The following is a 17,365-nucleotide window of genomic DNA, read 5'->3' as shown; positions in this document are numbered from 1 at the left end:
CTGGTGCACGTGGTGTGAGACAGAAGACTCTAGAAAAATCTCTCTTGGACAATGTGCCCCACCCCATGCATGACACGGTTACATCCCTGTACAGCTCCTTAAATGCACAAAGGAGAAATACTGTCAGTCTTTTCTCCAAGCAGCTGTTAGACTCTACAGGTCCTTCTCAAAATATTAGCATATTGTGATAAAGTTCATTATTTTCCATAATGTCATGATGAAAATTTAACATTCATATATTTTAGATTCATTGCACACTAACTGAAATATTTCAGGTCTTTTATTGTCTACGGATGATTTTGGCATACAGCTCATGAAAACCCAAAATTCCTATCTCACAAAATTAGCATATCATTAAAAGGGTCTCTAAACGAGCTATGAACCTAATCATCTGAATCAACGAGTTAACTCTAAACACCTGCAAAAGATTCCTGAGGCCTTTAAAACTCTCAGCCTGGTTCATCACTCAAAACCCCAATCATGGGTAAGACTGACGACCTGACTGCTGTCCAGAAGGCCACTATTGACACCCTCAAGCAAGAGGGTAAGACACAAAAAGAAATTTCTGAACGAATAGACTGTTCCCAGAGTGCTCTATCAAGGCACCTCAGTGGGAAATCTGTGGGAAGGAAAAAGTGTGGCAGAAAACGCTGCACAACGAGAAGAGGTGACCAGACCCTGAGGAAGAAGGGCCGATTCCAGACCTTGGGGGACCTGCAGAAGCAGTGGACTGAGTCTGGAGTAGAAACATCCAGAGCCACGGTGCACAGGCGTGTGCAGGAAATGGGCTACTGGTGCCGCATTTCCCAGGTCAAGCCACTTTTGAACCAGAAACAGCAGCAGAAGCGCCTGACCTGGGCTACAGAGAAGCAGCACTGGACTGTTGCTCGGTGGTCCAAAGTACTTTTTTCAGATGAAAGACAATATTCTGCATGTCATTCGGAAATCAAGGTGCCAGTGTCTGGAGGAAGACTGGGGAGAAGGAAATGCCAAAATGCCAGAAGTCCAGTGTCAAGTACCCACAGTCAGTGATGGTCTGGGGTGCCGTGTCAGCTGCTGGTGTTGGTCCACTGTGTTTTATCAAGGTTTATCAAGGGCAGGGTCAATGCAGCTAGCTATCAGGAGATTTTGGAGCACTTCATGCTTCCATCTGCTGAAAAGCTTTATGGAGATGAAGATTTCATTTTTCAGCACAACCTGGCACTTGCTCACAGTGCCAAAACCACTGGTAAATGGTTTACTGACCATTGTATCACTGTGCTCAATTGGCCTGCCAACTCTCCTGACCTGAACCCCATAGAGAATCTGTGGGATATTGGGAAGAGAACGTTGAGAGACTCAAGACCCAACACTCTGGATGAGCTAAAGGCCGCTATTGAAGCATCCTGGGCATCCATAGGACCTCAGCAGTGCCACAGGCTGATTGCCTCCATGCCACGCTGCATTGAAGCAGTCATTTCTGCAAAAGGATTCCCGACCAAGTATTGAGTGCATAACTGTACATGATTATTTGAAGGTTGACGTTTTTTGTATTAAAAACACTTTTCTTTTATTGGTCAGATGAAATATGCTAATTTTGTGAGATAGGTATTTTGGGTTTTCATGAGCTGTATGCCAAAATCATCCGTATTAAGACAATAAAAGACCTGAAATATTTCAGTTAGTGTGCAATGAATCTAAAATATATGAATGTTAAATTTTCATCATTACATTATGGAAAATAATGAACTTTATCACAATATGCTAATATTTTGAGAAGGACCTGTATTAGCCACACTACTACCAACAAACCCAGTAAATTCTGTACATTCCTGTTGTTATTTGCACAGGTTTTTATGTTTTTGTATGTAGTTTTTGTTTTGTACAAATATACACTAGCACAATTTGTACAGCTTTTATATCTTAACAAACGTGTGTATTTCTTAGACTCTGCATCTCCTTTCTTCTGTAGTTTTTCCTAGGTTTTATATTTGACCTTACTGTACAGTCTATCATATTTTACTCTTAAACAGTAGCTTATTTTTATGTGTATCTGTGGGCTTCTATTTGCCTGTGACTGCGCTGCAAATACACTGAATTTTCCCAATAAAGGAACAATAAAAGAGTATTCTATTTTATTCTATTCTATTCAAAATATGCTGTGATGACTTTTGCAGAACACAAGGACCACTTAGAAACAACCACTCCTGATTCTAAAACTGTTCGCTGCCTATTTAGAGGCCACTAACTATTGTGAAAATTGTGTTGTTCAATTAAACAGCCTTCCTGCTTTCTCTTTCACACATTCCTTGCTCAGCCAGTGGTCCACCTTCCTCGCTGCCTGTTTCTCTTGCTTTTGACATCATACTGAGCTATTTTTAGCTCCATGCAGGAGGAGAGGGAGGAAGAATGACAGTGCCTTATAGATTTGGTGGTGGTGGTTTTTGGAAGAGAAAGGGGAGGACCAGGAAGAAGCATGGGCAGATTTAGGATGTGTGGTAATTTGAATATTCATATGAAACAGCTGTGCTCACAAAAGGGATGAGCACAGATTCATGAGCGGAGATCAGTAGAGCACTCTGCTTTTCAGACTTTGGAATGACTGTCATGACTAGAGCACAATAAGGAGAAGTTACATGAGTGCTTCTCCTTATTGTGCTTGGATGTGAGTGGGCAATGACATGTATAGAGATGATTTGTATACCTGAGTATCCTGTATCTCAGGATCGTGGATCCAGTCCTATTTGCGATACATATTTTCTCTGAGTTATACACTGTGTCATAATGTTTTTTTTTTGTTGAGTATGGCAACAATTACAAAGGCAGAACAGCGGTTTTAACAGTTTATTTGTAAAACAAAATGAGACTGAACTCAGACTGGATCTGCCGGAGGTATCTGGACTGGGACTGAGGAGGAGAGAGGTTATTGTTCGGATGAAGTTATGGAGATTAGTGAAGGATAGGATTGAGGTAAGCTTAAAGTTGGTAGTTGATGATGGCCTGTTGGAGGTGGTAAGTCTTCCCCACAGAGGCAAGGTTTGGCAGGAGAAGTAGCACAAAGATTCACAGTGCTGACATTCTCACTTTGTGATCCTTAAGCAGAAGTGCCTCAGCCGAGCATGTGGTGTTGGAGGGTGGACTGGCAGGTAAGCAATGGTTTGGTGTTTTCACAAGTGATCTCAGACCTGCGGGGCTGGAGGTAGAAAAGGAAGGGAGACACACGGCTGGAGCGGCAGGGAGTTATTTCCAAAACATGCCGGAGCATGGATACAGAGAATAGGAGCTTGGAATCCAGGACACTGTCACAGAATGATCAGATCTGCAAAGCAGGACAAGAAAATTGACAAGAGCTGCAGAGCACAGTCAAGTTACCACAGTGGTAACTGACGCCTCCCTCCAGGTTCCTGCTCCTTAAGAAGCCCAGGTTATTGGGCTCATCAAGAAACACTTGTTGCAGCTGCACCTGCCATTCACACCCTGCAGGCGGAGAGAAACACAGCACAAAACACAAACACCTGCACACGGCCACTGTGGGTATGACACTGTGGTTTTGGATTTTGTACCCATGCACCTAAACTATTGCAGATCATGATTTTTCTTTGCAGTTTAGATTAAAGGTCATGAAAAAGCTTAAATCTTGCATATAATTTAATTTACTTTGTATTACACTCTATATTCATTTATTTTGGTTCTGATCCCATCTGGGCCAGATGACCCTTACAAAACATGACAAATTGTGATAAAATAATTGCATGCAGCCTCCTGCTTGTAGATATTATTTATTGGAGTCAAATGACATTATTTCTGTATAACTATACTGTAAAAAATTACTTTAAATATTCAGTTGCCAAAGTATTTAACATCTCTAAGGGATTTCCAAATTCAGTGGTCAGTTAAAGACAGATCCAGTTTGTGGTCAAAGATGTTAGGTGCAAAATTACCAAAGCTACCAAGGTATGACATGAGGGAAAATACAGAACAACCTTTCTGAAGAAAATGTCAAAAACAAAAAAACTAAATTAAATAAATAAATAATAACATTCGAGCCTGTTCAAAAACACGGACCTCTGTTTTAATTGTGTGCTTTGAATACAGTGAACAATAAAAATTAAAAACTTTACAGACATTTGAAAGAGACAAAAATAAACTTACTGATTCATATTTTTTGGTATTTCAGGCAGTTAGACCAAAGCAACCACATCCAACAGTGACTTCAAGTAACTTCATGCACACCAGTTCACTTCCACAGACTGTTTACTAAAACCAGCCGCCACAGAGACAGTTTCTTCCCCCAGGCTGTTTCTCTGTTGAACATTTAATAGAGTACCAAACAACAGCATACAGATGTTGCAAATGCACCTTTTTATTTATATGTGTGTATATTTGTATATTGTATATAATGCAAAAATTTTAAACCAGAGAGCAAAGTGTACCGGAGTCAAATTCCTTGTTTGTATGTACGAACTTGCCAATAAAGCTGATTCTGATTCTGAACCTGACTTTTACTGTATAGGCAGTATTTCTGCCTCTCTTTTGGGCTACTCTAATACCAGCACCAGTTGGCCTTCACAGCTCACAAAACCTGCACTTCACATAGAACCATTTACATAGCAAGTTAAAGGCACTGAGGGACAAGCTTGACCATGCTGCTAGACTCAAAACAAGTTGACAACAACCATTTTATGTATATCATTACAACACAAAAATGTTAAAAGGTCCTGATCTTAGAAATAAATAAATATAGGTCATTTTTTCCTCCATGCCAATGAAAGCATTAATGTTAATGTGCAGCAGTTGATTTAAATGGCAGATTCTCATTTTGGAATGAAACGTGTATTTTACATTCATATAAACTCATTTACAATCATCACAACCAGATCTCCTAAATAGAAATATAAGGATAGTAGTGAAAGGCCTCAAATATATTCTCTACTACATAACAAAATATCTTTCCACTTTAAAAAAACACAAGTTTTTACTCTTTATACAAGGATAATAAGACACTCTGTTAAAGGAACATTCATAAATATGGTTACACTCTTAAAGACACTATGTACAATAGATCCATGAGATGTAATTTGGACGAAACCCCATTTTCAAAGAAGAAAAACAACTGTCATTAAATAAATTCCATTATACCGCACAGAGATCTTTACCTTTAGTTTTATAACCAAACCATAAAAGATGCAATTAAACTGCAAATTACACATTTGCTTTACTGCGGAGGAGGTACATATACAGCCACAAACATACCGAAACTAGCTACTTCTGCACAACTGTTAAAATTTCACGCAAAAGTATGGACATCCAAAGATAATATCAGAAAGAGAATATTTATCCAAAAACATCCGAAAAATAAAACTCTGGAGCTCATATGATACTGCTGGGTTTATCTCAAAACCCCATTACCACTGGTAGTGACCATGGCTAGCATAGCTGTTTCGGTTAGCTTCAGTGCTACATATTGGTTCAACAAGAACAGAGAAGGATTTTACTCTTAGTTCACAGATCTGTCAGATACTTATAAGAAATACTTGAGTACATTTTTTTTTATTAACAGAAAGTGAAGGTGAGCTAAACTGCTAGATGCTCATTAGCTTCATTATTGTTGTTTAGTGTCATACAGCACTTGACCCAAGATAACCACATAACTTTACTTTAAATGCTACCAGCTAAAGTTTATATTCATTTTTGACTTTGGGGAAGCTCCTAAGTCCATCACAAGAATTTCATGTTTCCATTAACAAAGTCTTTTCAGGAATGGTTTGAAGTCTTCTAGAGAGGACTTCCCTCACGCTTTAAAGACCATCCTCTATAGAGGAAGAAAATCTTCTTTGATAAAGCACTTCCAGCGTGGATTTTAAAGATTTGCTGTCAAAGTTATGGAGGACCTAATTTGAGTCAGTAGTGACATAGAGGTTGACTTAGGAAATGGTTGGTAGGTTTCACTTTACTAGGGTGTGATACAGCTGACCATGGGATTTAACACACCAGGATCGCTGCAGTGTGGTGCAGCTTTTGAAGTTTTGCCCTTTAGAGAGGGAGGTGTCCAACAGAAATGTGCAGTGATGTTACGTGTAGTTCCATATGGACCTCGCTGGGTTCTGGCTCACTGTTTTGCAAGTTCCATGATGCCAGCATCATTTCTGAAACTTTATATCTGTGTGGAGTATGGCTGTCTCGATTGGTAAATTATGTTTAAAGTGAATTGTAAATTGAGTTTAAAGAGTGGTTTGAGCAGTTTTGGAATGAAGCTTAAAAAAGACAAAGACCTAAGGACAAATATTCATGAAAAATTGTAGTAATGGGTACCACTTAAAAAAACTAGCTTAAATAATGGTCAGTGATGAGTTTTACCTAGTTAAGACTATATTCACAGTGAACAGTTGAACAGGTATTTAAAAAGTCAAATGCTGGATGACAACAAATAAAAGTATTGAAGTCGTAGTCTGATAACTAAGCCAGACCACAGACAGAAATTATTATGAGAAGAATTTCGCAGAAAGAGTAAACTGAAAATTGCATATTGTTTACTTCTTTTAACTTGGAAAAAAACTCACTAAAGCTTTTTACTTTGCAGTGATGGAAAGTTGTCATCATTTAGCTACATCTGTAATAAAGACAAAAAAAAAAAATCAGCTTTTCCTTGCTAAACCAGCAGCATAATCTAAATGTCATACCAAAGTACAAAGACTATATTTGGCCCTTATAGTCTTTTCACTTTTGGCAGTATGTGTTCAAAGGTTACTGTTCTGTCTCATGTGAGGTGGCAGGGAGAAAATAATGAGGTAATGAACTGCTACTCCTGAGATGCCTATGTTGAAAGCATTTCTGAAACACCAAGCAGGCAGCTGAAGAGAAATATGTGTGCTCCTTACTCTGCTCTGTTCTTAACTCAGCATTGACCAGTTACCGGTATCAAGGTTTTAAGAAGTTATAGTTTCAAAACTACAAAAATGTTATGTAATAGAGTTCTGACAGTTTAAAGTCCCTTTAAGGAGATGCCAAAATTAAATAAAACAGCCCTACCCCTCCCTAACTTGTTGCTACAGTTTTCCAGTAACTTACAAGAAAGACACTCTAGCTGGGGTAAGGCTGTTGGCAAACCACAGGGGGCATGTCACAGCAGCTGACCACCAGGGACTACTTGCTCAGCTGACCACCAGAGCAGGTAGTCCCATTAAATAACGGGTTTGTTACACGTGTGTTTGTCTGAAGAGCTAAAATGTATCAAAAAGTATAACATTCTTTAGAATATATAAACTACAACTAAACCTGTCCTTATACTATAGTCTGCTTTAGTCTATGTATGAATTAAAAAACCATAAATCCTTGGTACTTTCGCTCAAGGTTTTCATACGGTGAAACTCTTGAATGCTTACTCTTAAATAAATGTCCAGAATACTCCATAACTCTGAGAAAAGTGATGAACCAGGATACAGTTTCAATGTGACATAGCTATTTTACCCTGTGTATCTGCTCAAAATGGAGATACCTTTGTGAATGCATATTGGATAGTATCTGTCAAAATAACAGTATTGTTCAAGTCTTCATTAGTGAGTACAAAGATGAAACCCGTCTACAGCTTTATAACACTCCAGTTCTGTCCATACAAGCAGAATTCTCCACCCTGTCACAAAGTGCCAGGATCAGCAGTAAAGAATTCACCTTCCTTCTTTTTCCGTTTTCTCAGTCTGTGGGCCCTCCAACAAATGGCTGCCACGAGCAGCATCACCACGCCAAGGCACAGCAGCGCAACTGACACCACTTTAGTCTGGGGAAGGGTGTTAAAGTTGAAAGTCACCCCGGTGCCAGCCATGCCAATCACAAGAGATATCACACCGAACGGGAACACGCAGCGGTACCAGGACTTTTCTGTGCCACCTGTGGCCTGGGCGAGCCTTTCAAGCGTGTGGAGAGACTCTGGGGGTCTAGCATGACCCCATCTGAGCCCATCTTCCCCTTCAACTTCCTCTCCACAGCTGTTCAAGCTCTGGTTTTGGTTGTCTGAGTCTTGGGGTAAGGTGTTGGCCTCACTAATGTCTAGGTCAGGATGAAGGACTGAAACTGGGGGCTGACGACCCGAGGAGCAGCCCATTCCGGAGCTGCTGTCCTTGGGTAACCAAGTAAGAAAGACTGCCTGTAGCTGCCTGTCAAGGTTGTGATGAATGGCACTGTACTGCTGCTTGTGACGTAATTGTAGGATTCTCTGAAGCTGCCGCTGACGTTGCTTGTGGTGTTATTACTCTAAGGATGTGCTGCCAGCATTTATCTGCAGCAGGAAAGAAAAGAATGAAAAGAGCTGAAAGTAGAGCAGCAGATAAGAGGGAAAGAAATAGGACAAGAAGCATAATAAAATGCAGGACCTAAGCATTAAGTCGTGACTGCAACATCACACAGAGAGAGGATAAACAGATGAGGTGAAACATGAAATATAACAAGACATAGTAGAGAAGAGGGAACACTCACCCTGTAATGTCTTTCTCCCTCAATGGGAGATAGCTGCCAGCACAGGCTTGCCTCCTGAGCAGCTTGCATGGTTTGTGTGTTGTGATGTCGCTGCTCATATAAGCAAAGGGGAGGAGGAGGGGACTGTGGGAAGTGTCAGACACGACTAGGGCGTCGGATTGGCTTGCTCGGCAGACTGATTCAGAGAAGTGGGGTGGGAGAGAGGCTGACTGTTCGGCACTCCCATTCATTGGATTTAATTCATTATTTAGAGTAATTTAAGATGCCCTTTTGATAGTAACTCGTGAATGGTCAAAGGGACCCAACATAAGGAAGGTGATGCTTGCAAAAAGAAAGATGAAATGTGGTAGTTCTGCAAGATTATGTTTAATAAGTATGACAGCACTGTTTTCAGGAAAGCTCACTTTTATTGCTGTTACTTGTTTGGTTAATTAGACGTATAATGTACAGTATTGTAAAAACGTATTTGCTGAAACACCTGTCACTTCACATCAAAATATAACCTGTGTAAATACAAAAAAAGTTTGGGGACAAAAGTGGAACATCATACCCACATTCCTGTTCCATCCGTCTCATAGAGCATTTCAGAAAAAGAAAATTATATTAACTCAGTCAAACACTGCGGTGTTAGTGTGTTATTTGTGGCTGCTTTTCTTCTTCAAGACCTGGATGACTTGCTGTAATTGATGAAACAATAGGTTCTGCTCTCTACCTTCTACTGAAAGAAAATATCAGGCCATCATTTTATGGCCTTAACCTCCAACACCCATAAGTTTACAACTGAACGATTACCTGAAGCAAAACAACAAGGTCATTTGGCAAATGGCTCAAACACATAAAATGATGCCTTTAGAGGGGCAAAGTCAAAGTTTAAAGGGGACATATTATTTTAAATCTTTACTTTTCACACCAAAATCATTCAGTTGTGGTCTATATAAAGTGGAACTGCAATGCTTTGGTCTGAATTCCTTGTTATTGTAGCTCTACAGGCCCCTCTGTTACCCCTATTCTGAGGTGCGTCTGAGAGCAACTCGTTTTGGTGTGGTCTCTGTAAATGCTGTTGAGGCACTTCACACCCTGCCCCCTACAGATCAAGGATCGCTCCACTTTAACCTCTTTGGATATTTTTGTAGTTTGATAACAATCCTCTAGCGCCGCAGAAAAAAGACAAAAACCGCAAAAACAATGCAAAACTGTTTATGTAATAATACTATAAAACACTCAGAACGGTTCTGTCATCAAAGAGCTAAAAGCAGCACACAGCACCAACCTAAGTGGAAGGCACAATGCTACTGCTATCAACACAATAGCCAGTCATATCAATACACAATTAATTAATGTCCAACATAAAGTTTGTTGTCACTTTAGCGTTATTTGCAGCATACCGCTTTGCTGTGTCCGTCGTTTCCATAGACAGAAGGAACTGACCCCTTAATCAGATGAAGTCTTTCAGTAAATCCTTCTTGATACAGGCAAAGGTTGCTAAAGGCACTCATCCTTGAAGTAGAGAAAGAGGAATTCTCCACTGATGGATTTCCATGAAAATAAAATTTAACCAGGCACTTTGAAGAGGTTCTGATGCTCGGGGACGGTGTAATGAATTATGTGGGTAATTACACCCATCAACTGGACCAAACCTATCGTCTTGCATCTTAGGCATACTACACAATCGGGGCGAGGAATAAATATGGTGGAAATTTAACAGCCGGAAGTCCATGACCGTATTTAGCTGTTCCGCAGCAAATACTGTGACATAACAGATGATAGAGAAAACTGAACCAAACAGAATATAAAGATATCTCCACAACACCTGGAGAGACTAAATTCAACTTTCTGCACTCCTACAGACTCAAAGTACACAACAAAATGTATTTAAAGGCTAAAAAGGAGATTTTGGATGATGGGTCCCCTTGAAACTTAAATCCAAGTGTGAAAATCTGCCATGGCCCTCTAGTGTGGCTGAATTAAAATAATTCTGCAAAGAAGAGTAAACCAAAATTCCTCCACAAAAATGTAAAAGAACTCATTGCCAGTTTCTGTTACTAATTAATGGCAAGTGGTGCAGCCAAGGGTGGCACAACCACTTGTTAAATTTTAAGAGCAATTGCTTTTAAGGACAGGTTGGCTCAGGATAGCTTTTTTTTTTGCTTTTTACATTTGAAAACCTTTTTATTTACTCAGATTTTGTTTAATCTTAAATTTGTTTGCTCATCAAAACCAAAACATTTGACCAAAAATCACATCATAGATAGAAGAAATCTGTATAGGAGCAAATACATTTTCTCTCCACTGAACATCTTTCCATTTCTTATTTGTATCTAATGCATATTGGTCCCACAACCTGCAGGAAATTTCTCATTTTGTGCAACTTGAAAATAATTCTGCCTTCATCCTATAATCTTGAAATCGTGAAGCTCAAATGTCACCCTTTCAAAATGGAAACCATGGATGTTTCTGGAATGATAAATTTTTTGTTTGGTGTGCCACAGCGGTGATCTTCTTCAAAAGCAAGGAATATTATTAGTAAAGATTTAAAAAAAAACCATCCAAATTGGTTTTAAGGGATTTTTGCTTAGCAACAGATGTGTAGTTCAGGATTACAGCCATACACAAGACATTAATTAAAAAGTCCTTGCAGATCCTCTCTCCTCTCTCTGTCTGTATGTCCTCTGGTTGTATCTGTCTTATTGTGTTCGTCATCCCTGCTCCCCTGCACAAAGACACAGTAGTTAGCCTCCCCAGAGTCACTGTCTTTGTCACATTCCTTTAGCATCTGGGTTGTTCAGACTACCTTGCCATGTTCAGACAATGTCAGCAGGACATACAAGTCCTTCTCAAAATATTAGCATATTTTGATTAAGTTAATTATTTTCCATAATGTCATGATGAAAATTTAACATTCATATATTTTAGATTCATTGTACAATAACTGAAATTTTTCAGGTCTTTTATTGTCTTAATACGGATGATTTTGGCATACAGCTCATGAAAACCTAAAATTCATATCTCACAAAATTAGCATATCATTAAAAGGGTCTCTAAACGAGCTATGAACCTAATCATCTGAATCAACGAGTTAACTCTAAACACCTGCAAACGTTTCCTGAGGCCTTTAAAACTTCCAGCCTGGTTCATCACTCAAAACCCCAATCATGGGTAAGACTGCCGACCTGACTGCTGTCCAGAAGGCCACTATTGACACCCTCAAGCAAGAGGATAAGACACAGAAAGAAATTTCTGAACGAATAGGCTGTTCCCAGAGTGCTGTATCAAGGCACCTCAGTGGGAAGTCTGTGGGAAGGAAAAAGTGTGGCAGAAAACTCTGCACAACGAGAAAAGGTGACCAGACCCTGAGGAAGATTGTGGAGAAGGGCCGATTCCAGACCTCGGGGGACCTGCGGAAGCAGTGGACTGAGTCTGGAGTAGAAACATCCAGAGCCACCGTGCACAGGCGTGTGCAGGAAATGGGCTACAGGTGCCGCATTCCCCAGGTCAAGCCACTTTTGAACCAGAAACAGCGGCAGAAGCGCCTGGCCTGGGCTACAGAGAAGCAGCACTGGACTGTTGCTCAGTGGTCCAAAGTACTTTTTTCGGATGAAAGCAAATTAATGTAATCGGAAATCAAGGTGCCAGAGTCTGGAGGAAGACTGGGGAGAAGGAAATGCCAAAATGCCAGAAGTCCAGTGTCAAGTACCCACAGTCAGTGATGGTCTGGGGTGCCGTGTCAGCTGCTGGTGTTGGTCCACTGTGTTTTATCAAGGGCAGGGTCAATGCAGCTAGCTATCAGGAGATTTTGGAGCACTTCATGCTTCCATCTGCTGAAAAGCTTTATGGAGATGAAGATTTCATTTTTCAGCACGGCCTGGCACCTGCTCACAGTGCCAAAACCACTGGTAAATGGTTTACTGACCATGGTATCACTGTGCTCAATTGGCCTGCCAACTCTCCTGACCTGAACCCCATAGAGAATCTGTGAGATATTGTGAAGAGAACGTTGAGAGACTCAAGACCCAACACTCTGGATGAGCTAAAGGCCGCTATCGAAGCATCCTGGGCCTTCATAAGACCTCAGCAGTGCCACAGGCTGATTGCCTCCATGCCACGCTGCATTGAAGCAGTCATTTCTGCCAAAGGATTCCCGACCAAGTATTGAGTGCATAACTGTACATGATTATTTGAAGGTTGACGTTTTTTGTTTTAAAAACACTTTTCTTTTATCGGTTGGATGAAATATGCTAATTTTGTGAGATAGAAATTTAGGGTTTTCATGAGCTGTATGCCAAAATCATCCGTATTAAGACAATGAAAGACCTGAAATATGTCAGTTAGTGTTCAATGAATCTAAAATATATGAATGTTAAATTTTCATCAAGACATTATGGAAAATAATTAACTTTATCACAATATGCTAATATTTTGAGAAGGACCTGTATGAGCCAATTGCAATGATCCCCTAGGGACAGATCGTATCACCGATAAAAGTGTCAGTGTGTGTATATATGTGTGTATGTGTATGTGGGCACAGATATTGATGGTCCTCTGTAATTTTCGTATTTCTAAAGGCAGTAATCCTATCTTTGGTATCTGCCATGATTATCCTAAAACTGATTTGTTCTCATCCCTCACAGGTACAGCTATGCTCCTGTTGTTTGCATACACCTATAAATGGAATGAATGTAGAGTCAGAGCTTTCTATAACCACACTTTACTTTAATAGAAAAGACAAAGAGGGGCTGGTATTAATGCAGAAACACCCTTCCCTTCTCCACATGTTGCTGCAAAGTAGAGGCCTTTACACACACCTGAAGAACAGTGAATTTCTTTCTGTTACTCAAGGTGAAAAGAGCAAAAAACAAAATTATTTCTGGCTTAGGGATTTCACGCTTCACAAGAACTTAAGCGCAGAATTTTTAGAAGAAATCTACTTCTGAAAAAAAACTGCAATTACATTGTGTGTATTCTATGTTTTCCATAAGTCTATGTCTCAAAAGTAACATACAATTGAACAAATGTTATGGATAAAATGTATCTAACTTTAATAATATGTATGTTCTTTTTAGAAGCAGTTGCAGGAATTGTGCCTTTTCCGTTTAAAATACATGCAATCTGATCATTTTGCATAAACGGTGGTAATCTGCTAGAATGTCATACTGGCCCATGTTTCAGTCTCAGTTTACTTATTTCTGAGGATAATATAAGCAAATATAGTCCAAAATTTTGGCTGTATTGTGTGATGACAGGCTGTTGCACAGTTTTAGAGCCTTCCTTCCCTATTTCTTGTTAGTGCAGTTGTTGTCTCCAGTATTCTTATATGGGAATAAGGCTTTAAAGAGGATAAGGGTAACTGCTGCATATGCTATAAAACCTTGTTAGGTATTGTTAATGTAGTCTGCGCATTTGAAGCAAATTGTTTAGCATATCATAGATCTCATCTGTGGTTGTGGTTGCTTAAAATCTGGGTTTTCCAGTCCAAAAAGAGCAAAACTTTAAAATTTGACAGTTACCAAAGCAACCACGATTACCTGCAATGAATTTTGTATTTATAAAAACTGTTAAGATGCATCCTGGATGTGGACCAAAAAACAATCTGACTGGGACTTGTAGGGGAAAAAAGTCCACACACGTCACACTTTAAAATAACTTTTGACTGACCAGGAAATGCTTGCAGTCTGTGCCTGTTTCCCCCATTTGTATATATATCTTCCCAGTGACTTTTTTCTAGCTCAACCCAACTGAAAACTCTTTAAATAGGCTTTTAAATCCACATATATATGAGAGGGCATAAATTCCCCCCCAAAAAATTCTTGTCTATCTTTGCCACCAAAACACCAGCAAATTATCCTGTGCCAGGAATATTTTAATACTGTTTCGTGAATGTGTACTTTTCTTTTCTGTCAAATCTTGGGAATAAGGAATAATTTCTTCCACATTTTATGACATAATCACTGATGCACTGATGCCTCCTATAGCTTCCGTGACTTATTTCCCGACATCAGTCTTTACATCCAGGTACTTTTTGCTCCACTAAATTATATTTATGTATGGTGGTTTTTTTCCTTCTCTTTCTTCATTAACTCAGTCTAGTATATGGTTTATTTTTTTTATATACAATAGTATTTGCCTTGTGATGTTCTTTGAGGAAGAGAGTCTAATAAAACACAATCCCTGAACAGGAAATGTTCCGGCACACATTGGAAAAATAAAATAAAATAAAATTTAGTCAGAGGTGGCAGATGAATGGATGAGAGCTATACAAGGATCTAACGTGCTGCTGTCCGCTGGGCTGCCAGTTACTCTCTAACAAAGAAGAGCTTTGTGCCGAAGATAGCCATGCACAGACAATCGAACCCACACGTTATTCCACCCACTACACACGTAGACGTAAGCATGAACAAAGATTCCTTTTGTGGGTCAGTGCAGCTGGTGGTTGTCTATCAGGAGGTGAGAAGGGACAAATAGAATACCAAGGTGTGTGCATGTGTGTCTGTTATCACATTCTGGGTTTGGATCGGACCAAAGTGCAGATAAGAGCTTGGCAGCCGCATGATGACAGGAAGACTTTTCTTTAATTAAAGAATCCTGGTCGGGAATCCTTTTGCAGAAATGACTGCTTCAATGTAGCGTGGCATGGAGGCAATCAGCCTGTGGCACTGCTGAGGTCTTATGGAGGCCCAGGATGCTTCAATAGCGGCCTTTAGCTCATCCAGAGTGTTGGGTCTTGAGTCTCTCAACGTTCTCTTCACAATATCCCACAGATTCTCTATGGGGTTCAGGTCAGGAGAGTTGGCAGGCCAATTGAGCACAGTGATACCATGGTCAGTAAACCATTTACCAGTGGTTTAGGCACTGTGAGCAGGTGCCAGGTCGTGCTGAAAAATGAAATCTTCATCTCCATAAAGCTTTTCAGCAGATGGAAGCATGAAGTGCCCCAAAATCTCCTGATAGCTAGCTGCATTGACCCTGCCCTTGATAAAACACAGTGGACCAACACCAGCAGCTGACACGGCACCCCAGACCATCACTGACTGTGGGTACTTGACACTGGACTTCTGGCATTTTGGCATTTCCTTCTCCCCAGTCTTCCTCCAGACTCTGGCACCTTGATTTCCGAATGACAACGAAAAAAGTACTTTGGACCACTGAGCAACAGTCCAGTGCTGCTTCTCTGTAGCCCAGGTCAGGCGCTTCTGCCGCTGTTTCTGGTTCAAAAGTGGCTTGACCTGGGGGATGCGGCACCTGTAGCCCATTTCCTGCACACGCCTGTGCACGGTGGCTCTGGATGTTTCTACTCCAGACTCAGTCCACTGCTTCCGCAGGTCCCCCAAGGTCTGGAATCGGCCCTTCTCCACAATATTCCTCAGGGTCCGGTCACCTCTTCTCGTTGTGCAGCGTTTTCTGCGACACTTTTTCCTTCCCACAGACTTCCCACTGAAGGGCCTTGATACAGCACTCTGGGAACAGCCTATTCGTTCAGAAATTTCTTTCTGTGTCTTACCCTCTTGCTTGAGGGTGTCAATAGTGGCCTTCTGGACAGCAGTCAGGTCGGCAGTCTTACCCATGATTGGGGTTTTGAGTGATGAACCAGGCTGGGAGTTTTAAAGGCCTCAGGAATCTTTTGCGGGTGTTTAGAGTGAACTTGTTGATTCAGATGATGAGGTTCATAGCTCGTTTAGAGACCCTTTTAATGATATGCTAATTTTGTGAGATAGGAATTTTGGGTTTTCATGAGCTGTATGCCACAATCATCCGTATTAAGACAATAAAAGACCTGAAATATTTCAGTTAGTGTGCAATGAATCTAAAATATATGAATGTTAAATTTTCATCATGACATTATGGAAAATAATGAACTTAATCAAAATATGCTAATATTTTGAGAAGGACCTGTACAGGGAGAAAACAAAGGCAGGTAATCACAGGAACTAAGAACAGGTGTGGCAAGGAGACATGGAGGCATAAGGGACAGGTGGAACTAATTAACAATAAAGGAAACCATAGACCTAAGCACGGTTAATACAAAAACACAAACCAAGTCCAAGGATGTCATACAATGACATCTGTAAGATGATTATTTGCAGCAAAATGTGGGGGAAAATTGCAACACTGCTGACAAAGAGGGAAAAGTTATGATCTACCTTTTTATAATTTTTTAACTATGCATTCCCAGAGAAAGACTTGTAAGAAAGCTGGTGCTTAATTTGTATTTTAAGCTTGAGAAAAGCAATAACTCCATGGCACATAAGGAATAGGGTTTTTTATTGCATATAGTTACACAAACATCTAACATATATCAGAAGAGGCCATAAACATGGATTCAATTCAATTTAGTTTGTTTATATAGCGCCAATTCACAACACATGTCATCTCAAGGCACTTTACAAAGTCAGTTCAATCGAATCATACAGATTTTAAGTCAGGTAGATACATTCCAATTAATCCTATCAAACTGTAGTCAAATTCAGTGAATTATTCCAATAGGTTAAAGTTTATCTATCTAAGGAAACCCAGCATGTAGCAACAGTGGACAGTTGCTTGCATTGACTTTGCAGCAATCCCTCATACTGAGCATGCATGTGGTGACAGTGGAGAGGAAAACTCTCTTTTAACAGGAAGAAACCTCCAGCAGAATCAGGCTCAGTGTGAGCGGCCATCTGCCACGACCAACTGGGAGTTTGAGAAAACAGAGCAGAGACACAAAAAGAACACAGAAGCACTGATCCAGGAGTACTTTCATTGGGAACGAAAAGATTAACATTAATGGCTGTAGCTCTTTTAGTAGCTTCATCCATGAGAGAAAGACAGCTAAGCAGATAAACTCTGAGCCAGTTTTCAAGTCTAGAGTATGAAAGAGAGCACATACAGTTAGTCACAGTAGAACTCAACCAGTAGCTATGTCTAGGGGAGACAGGGTTAATCA

The sequence above is a fragment of the Girardinichthys multiradiatus genome, chromosome 10, assembly GCF_021462225.1.
Source record: "Girardinichthys multiradiatus isolate DD_20200921_A chromosome 10, DD_fGirMul_XY1, whole genome shotgun sequence".
Classification (NCBI taxonomy): Eukaryota; Metazoa; Chordata; class Actinopteri; order Cyprinodontiformes; family Goodeidae; genus Girardinichthys; species Girardinichthys multiradiatus.
This window is presented reverse-complemented; position numbering follows the sequence as displayed.